This window comes from Triticum urartu, unplaced genomic scaffold (genome assembly GCF_056163025.1).
Source record: "Triticum urartu cultivar PI428250 unplaced genomic scaffold, HENAU_Tu73 scaffold2, whole genome shotgun sequence".
In the NCBI taxonomy this organism is placed as follows: Eukaryota; Viridiplantae; Streptophyta; class Magnoliopsida; order Poales; family Poaceae; genus Triticum; species Triticum urartu.
Genome location: NW_028260368.1, coordinates 6,562,787 through 6,570,286, shown reverse-complemented (window position 1 = coordinate 6,570,286; position 7,500 = coordinate 6,562,787). Strand labels below are relative to the sequence as shown.

Below are 7,500 nucleotides of genomic sequence, written 5' to 3'. Positions count from 1 at the left end.
AATAAAATCTCCCCAAGTAGGATTCGAACCTACGACCAGTCAGTTAACAGCCGACCGCTCTACCACTGAGCTACTGAGGAACAAGGGGGGATTCGACCTCCTAGAGTTCAACTCCCGCTCTCAACCCATGAACAATATGAGTCCGAAGCTTCTTTCGTAACTCCCATAATTTCTTCGTAGTGGCTCCGTTCCATGCCTCATTTCATAGGGAAGCCCAAAGTGGCTCTATTTCATTCTATTTCACTTCCTAGCACTTCCTATCATTTAATATCCATCCCTTTGGTCTTATTGACATAAGAGATGTCATTTATAGTCTATCTCTTTCTATATATGGAAAGTCAAGAAATTCTCATCGAAACATCGAGAAATTGTGCATATAGAAAACTCTAAAGAAAGAAAAAAAGGAGACCCATGCCATGATTTTCAAATCTTTTCTATTTAGTAGTCTAAGTTTCTCGATGAGGATAATTAATTCGGTCGTTGTGGTCGGACTCTATTATGGATTTCTGACTACATTCTCCATAGGTCCCTCTTAGATCTTCTTTCTCCAATCTTGGATTAGGGAAGAAGGAGATATTCGCGACTACTGGCGATTTCATTATGGGGCAGCTCATGATCTTCATATCGATCTATTATCCACCTCTGTATCTATTCTTTCTTAGCTAAACAGGTGGAAGATCTATCCAATTTGGTTATATTATATCATGGACTCGAAAAACGGATCTGAATTTGACTGAAATGCACGATCTTCACAGGTATCACTTTTCACGATACCTAAAAGGTGGAATAGCGATTTTCGAACCATTTCCTATAAGAGAATGGTTTCCATTACTTTGAGAAATGGATTCTTATATCAAACTATAGCTATTGCATTAAAGAAGAAAAGAAACTAATAGAAGTCGAAGACGCGGAATGATAGTGAATAGAGAGAAAGATTCTTCTGATTTTCTTGTTTCTATCTACTAGACGCCGTAGAGAATTGAGAATTTTCATGTCTTTCAATTCTCGTACTCGTAATTGGAAAGTTATGGAAGGAGACCCATCATTTTGCAATGAAAACAACATATAAAACTCTGGACAATTTCGAAATCAGGCCAAGCGTCTTAATACATATGCAAAAAAATTCATTATTGGCCCACCATTGATTAGAAGATTTAGCTTGTATGAATCGCTATTGGTTTGATACGAATAATGACAATCGTTTCAGTATGTTAAGGATACAGATGTATCCACAATTCATTTAGAGTTACTTAATAGTCTATTTCTTATACCATATCTCTATCCCGTGAAATTCTCGAGCCAAAAGATGGATGCATATGCTGTGTTTCATTTTGCTAAATGATATCAATTAAATGGTGTATCAATTCCATAAATTGCATATAGCAATAAATAAATCAGCAAAATTCTTTCTAATATTTTAGATAGAAGAAACATTTCTTCTATCTAAAATATTAGAAAGAATGTACCCTTCTATCCAAATCCAATTTGCATCGATAAAATAAATCCAAATTCCAGTAGTAGATGAATAATTGCAAATTTGTGTGTGTACGAGATTAGAATAACTTCAAAATAACTGACATAATTTTGTATTTTTCCTGATCAGAAAAATACATGAAAAAGAAAGGAGGTAGAAAAATTTTTGGATTTATGGTTAAAGAAGAAAAAGAAGAAAACAGGGGTTCTGTTGAATTTCAAGTATTCAGTTTCACCAATAAGATACGGAGACTTGCTTCACATTTGGAATTACACAAAAAAGATTTTTCATCGGAAAGAGGTCTACGAAGACTTTTGGGAAAACGTCGACGTTTGCTGGCTTATTTGGCAAAGAAAAATAGAGTACGTTATAAGAAATTAATCGGTCAGTTGAATATTCGGGAGCAGTAATTTAATCGTTCAAATTTTTTTCTTGTTTTATTATTTTTTTAGTAGTCTTATAGTAGTCTTAGATTTTTCATTTTGATGAGCCTCGCTTTGAGGAATTCATGGAATAATCCATTTTCATGGAATAATGAATTAAGGAAGAAAGGATATGAGTCTACCGCTTACAAGAAAAGATCTCATGATAGTCAATATGGGCCCTCAACACCCATCAATGCATGGTGTTCTTCGACTGATCGTTACTCTCGATGGTGAGGATGTTATTGATTGTGAACCCATATTAGGGTATTTACACAGAGGAATGGAAAAAATCGCGGAAAACCGAACTATTATACAATACTTACCTTATGTAACAAGGATATAGAGAGATTGTAGAAAGGGGATAGGATAGTTATTTTTGCAAGAGACTTGTTGTAAATTCCTTAACTTAAGAAAGAAAAAAGAATAAAAACACAGATACATAACATAAAAAAAAGAATAAATAAGACGAGATTCGACCTCCCCCTACATATTTAATTTCCTCTCCTATACAAAAACTAGCAAGACCCACTCCATTGGTAATTCCATCAATAACACCCTTATCAAAAAACTCCGTGAGTTCGGTTAACCCTCTTATACCGAGGGTAAAGACCCTAGTATAGAAAATATCTATATAACCACGATTATATGACCAACTGTATATATTTTTTTTTACTTGATCTAAAAATTCTTTTTTAGGATTTCCTTTGTAAAAAGAGTTTATTAAATCCAAATTCTGAAAAAAAGAATAAGCGGATCCATAGAAGATATATGCTATGAATAAACCAAAGATAGCTAGACTTACAGAAGAAATTGCATTAGTAATAAATTCATATGAATTTACAAAAGAATTAGAACTTTCCTGGGTAAAGTTTATTGAGGGAGTTAACCACTTTGATAATATGGTTAACTCTGCTATTCCATTACCAATTCCTCCATTATCAAAAGAGATTCCTATGAATCCAATGAACAAAGTGAAAAGTAGTAATATAAGAAGAGGAAATAACATAGTATTTCCCGTTTCATGCGGATAGGCAAAAGTTTTTTTAGCCCCAAAAGACGTAGTAAAGGATCCTATCCTATTTCTTGTATTACCTTGAATTTTTGGTATATTTTGTGAAAAAAAAGAAACTCCACTCTTCGTTGTTGATAAAACGAAATCCCTATTCACTCCTTTGGGTATCCTTTTTCCCCATAAGGATATTGAATACAAGGAACTCTCTTTAGTGCTACTGTAATTTTGAAAATGAACACGCAAATACCCATCAAATGTAAGTAAATATATCCGAAACATATAAAAGGCAGTTAATCCTGCAGTAAAGGAGGCTATTATTCCAAAAAAGGGCGAATACAACCAACTATTACTAAGGATTTCATCTTTGGACCAGAAGCAAGCAAGAGGTGGAATACCACAAAGAGAAAGTGTACCCCATAAAAAAGTAGTTCTTGTGATTGGAATGTATTTTCTTAAACCGCCCATAAGAACCATATTTTGACTTTTATCTGGTGAATATCCAACAAGAGGTTCCATTGAATGAATAACGGATCCGGATCCCAAGAACAATAAAGCTTTTGAATAAGCATGAGTGATCAAATGGAATAAAGCAGCTTGATAAGAACCTATACCTAGAGCTAACATCATATAACCCAATTGAGACATTGTAGAATAGGCTAAGCTTCTTTTAATATCTCTCTGAGCAAGAGCTAAAGTAGCTCCTAAGAATAGTGTTATTGTACCTACTAAAGAAATAAAACTCATTATCAAAGGTAAAGATATGAAAAGAGGAAGAAGTCGAGCTAGAAGAAAAATTCCCGCAGCAACCATAGTTGCTGCGTGTATAAGAGCCGAAATAGGAGTGGGCCCTTCCATAGCATCGGGTAACCATACGTGAAGAGGGAATTGTGCGGATTTCGCAACTGCACCAAGGAATAATAAAAAAGCACACAAAGTAGTAAGTAAAGAGTTAATTCCATTATTAGGAATCCAGTTATTAGCTATTTTGAACAAATCCCTAAACTCTAAACTACCTGTTATCCAAAAAAAACCTAAAATTCCTAATAATAGACCAAAATCCCCTACACGATTAGTTACAAAAGCTTTTTGACAAGCACTCGCTGCGATTGGTCGTGTAAACCAAAAGCCTATCAATAAATAAGAACACATTCCCACGAGTTCCCAAAAAAAATAAATTTGTATCAAATTGGAGCTAGTAACCAATCCCAACATGGAAGTATTGAAAAAACTTATATAAACAAAAAATCTCAAATATCCTTCATCGTGAGACATATAACCATCACTATAAATAAGAACCAGGATTCCTACAGTAGTAATTAGTATTAACATAATAGAAGTAAGTGGGTCAATCAAGTATCCAAATTCTAAAGAAAAATCATTATTGACGGTCCAAGACCATAGATATTGATAGATCGAACTTCCATTTATTTGTTGAATAGACAGTTGAACTGAGAATACCATAGCTATACTTAAGAGTAAAACACTAGGAAAAGCCCATATGCGACGAAGATTTTTTGTTGCTGTCGGAATAAGAATAAGGCCAAATCCCATTGACATAATAACTGGAAGTGGGAGAAGAGGGATTACCCATGCATATTGATATGTATGTTCCATAAGAAAAGAAATTGCAATTTTTACTTCAATTTTTACTTCAATTTTTCTATAAAATTGTTTCCGATTCACCAAACCAATTCTTATCTCTTTCTGAAAGAATAAATAAAAAGAATAAGAAAAAATACTGAAATTCTTAATTTTTCCAAAATTTATCTCATTGAAATAATTAAAAATTAAGAATGGGTTTAGTTGGTTAAATTAAAAAAGTTAATAAAATAACTAGGTAACGAAGTTATTTTATTAACTAAATAAAGATATTTATAAAAATAAAAAAAAAAAAGTGGAATCATTTTACTTTCTATTCATAATTCATTTTTATATTTCTTTAAAACAAAGATGAAACAGCTCTCTTGTTCCATAATTAACTGATTGAGTGAATTCCAATGAAAACCTATGTTTATAAGAAATTATCGAATAGTCCTTACTTCATATAGAACTAAAATTCTAATGACTATAAATTACCTAAGTTTTAGAATGTCTTGTTTAAGAGACTCAGTATTTTTTGTTTTGATTGGAATTCCTTTCCTTTATGGAATACCATTCTGAACTTAATTAACTATTTTCATTTTCCCTTCTTTTTATCCCCCCGTCTTATCTTATATGGGGGATAGGCTTCCATACCATATATCTATATATGGAGTATACTTGATATATAAATAGATATAAATAGATTTAAATGAGAAACCCTTCTATATATTCTATATTATTAAAAAAAAAGTATAAAATATATAAAGAAAAAATGTTAAAAAATTCTTGTTGTCTTATCCGCATTAGACAAAATGAAGTAAAAAATAATTCAAAATTTAAGTATCTTTCAGTATCTAAGTATAAATACTAATAAAAAGAAGAAAGAAGGATTGATTTGCAGCAATAGATGTCTTTCACATACAACTAGAAAAAAGTAATTTCCTTTTTGAATGGCAGTTCCAAAAAAACGTACTTCAATGTCAAAAAAGCGTATTCGTAAAAATATTTGGAAGAAAAAGACTTATTTTTCCATAGTACAATCTTATTCTTTAGTAAAATCAAGATCATTTTCGAGCGGTAATGAGCATCCAAAACCAAAGGGTTTTTCTGGGCAACAAACAAATAATAAGATTTTGGAATAATATGAATTGACTTATCAAAAAAGAATTCCAATTATTTAATAATTTGGATTCTTCTTTGAATGTACTTTTATGTGTCGAATTACTCGGTACAATATTCTTAGAACAAAAAACCCCTCTTATCTTATATATACAAGAAAAAAAAAGTTTTGTTTGGTATACTGTGTGCTAAGTATTCTTTTCCTATCAATGAACTTTTCATAATTTTCCTAATAGAATCCTCATATTCTATTAGGAAAATTATGAAAAGTGGAGTATTCTTACAATAGGACTTACAACTTCCACCTATCTTCTCCAAAATCATAAGGTTAGTAAATCTTATTAATAAGAGCATAAAGACTTTCATTCTAGAAATTTTTAAAAAATCCAAAAAGCCTTTTCTATTTATCCATTTTATTTTAATTTCATCATTAAATAGAAACCCTTTTGGATTTTTTTCATTGTATTGAAAGAATTTTCAAAATGTAAAGGGGAAATTAATTAGAAAAAATTAGTTCTATAATTGCAAGTTAGAAAAAAGAAGTTCCAACTCTTTCAAGCAGTGTTTGTGTTTCTATTGGGCAAAGCAAGAGTTTATTGTAAAAAAAAAAAATGGAAACGATACTACCAAACGAAGTCTATTTTAATGAAAACTCTAATGTTCCTAAATTTTATGGACTTTCCCAATATCGACGATTCCCAAGATAATAGCTATTATTCTTTTAAGTTACCTATTATTTGAAGTTAGCCGCCATGGTGAAATTGGTAGACACGCTGCTCTTAGGAAGCAGTGCTCAAGCATCTCGGTTCGAATCCGAGTGGCGGCATTCTTGAAAAAGAATACAATAGATTAGAAATCAATTCGAAATTTACAATTTTGTAATGGGACCTTCCCCTTATGCTATTTGCAACTTTAGAACATATACTAACTCATATCTCTTTCTCAACGATTTCAATTGTGATTACGATTCATTTTATAACCTTATTAGTTCGTGAACTTGGAGGATTACGCGATTCGTCAGAAAAAGGAATGATAGTTACTTTTTTCTCTATAACAGGATTCTTAGTTTCTCGTTGGGCTTCCTCGGGACATTTTCCATTAAGTAATTTATATGAGTCATTGATCTTCCTTTCATGGGCCCTGTATATTCTTCATACCATTCCTAAAATACAGAACTCTAAAAATGATTTAAGCACAATAACTACGCCAAGTACTATTTTAACGCAAGGCTTTGCCACATCGGGTCTTTTAACTGAAATGCATCAATCCACGATACTAGTACCTGCTCTACAATCTCAGTGGTTAATGATGCATGTCAGTATGATGTTATTAAGCTATGCAACTCTTTTGTGCGGATCCTTATTATCTGCCGCTATTCTAATCATTAGATTTCGAAATAATTTCCATTTCTTTTCTAAAAAGAAAAAAAATGTTTTAAATAAAACATTTTTCTTTAGTGATATTAAATATTTTTATGCAAAAAGAAGTGCTTTAAAAAGAACCTCTGTCCCTTCATTTCCAAATTATTACAAATATCAATTAACGGAGCGTTTGGATTCTTGGAGTTATCGTGTCATTAGCCTAGGATTTACCCTTTTAACCGTAGGTATTCTTTGTGGAGCAGTATGGGCTAATGAGGCCTGGGGATCCTATTGGAATTGGGATCCTAAGGAAACTTGGGCATTTATTACTTGGACCATATTCGCAATTTATTTACATAGTAGAACAAATCCAAATTGGAAGGGTACGAATTCTGCACTTATAGCTTTGATAGGATTTCTTATAATTTGGATTTGTTATTTTGGTATAAATCTATTAGGAATAGGCTTACATAGTTATGGTTCGTTTACATTAACACCTAAATGATTACATAAAAGTAAAACCTTCAT

At 31.9% G+C, this 7,500-nt stretch overlaps 1 non-coding gene across 1 annotated transcript; it reads left to right on the top strand.

The window, feature by feature from the left end:
• The first annotated feature begins 6,357 nt into the window (after positions 1-6,357).
• Positions 6,358-6,437, top strand: TRNAL-UAG (transfer RNA leucine (anticodon UAG)). The gene has a single exon. It is a non-coding gene; the product is annotated as a tRNA-Leu (tRNA).
• The last annotated feature ends 1,063 nt before the right edge of the window (positions 6,438-7,500 follow it).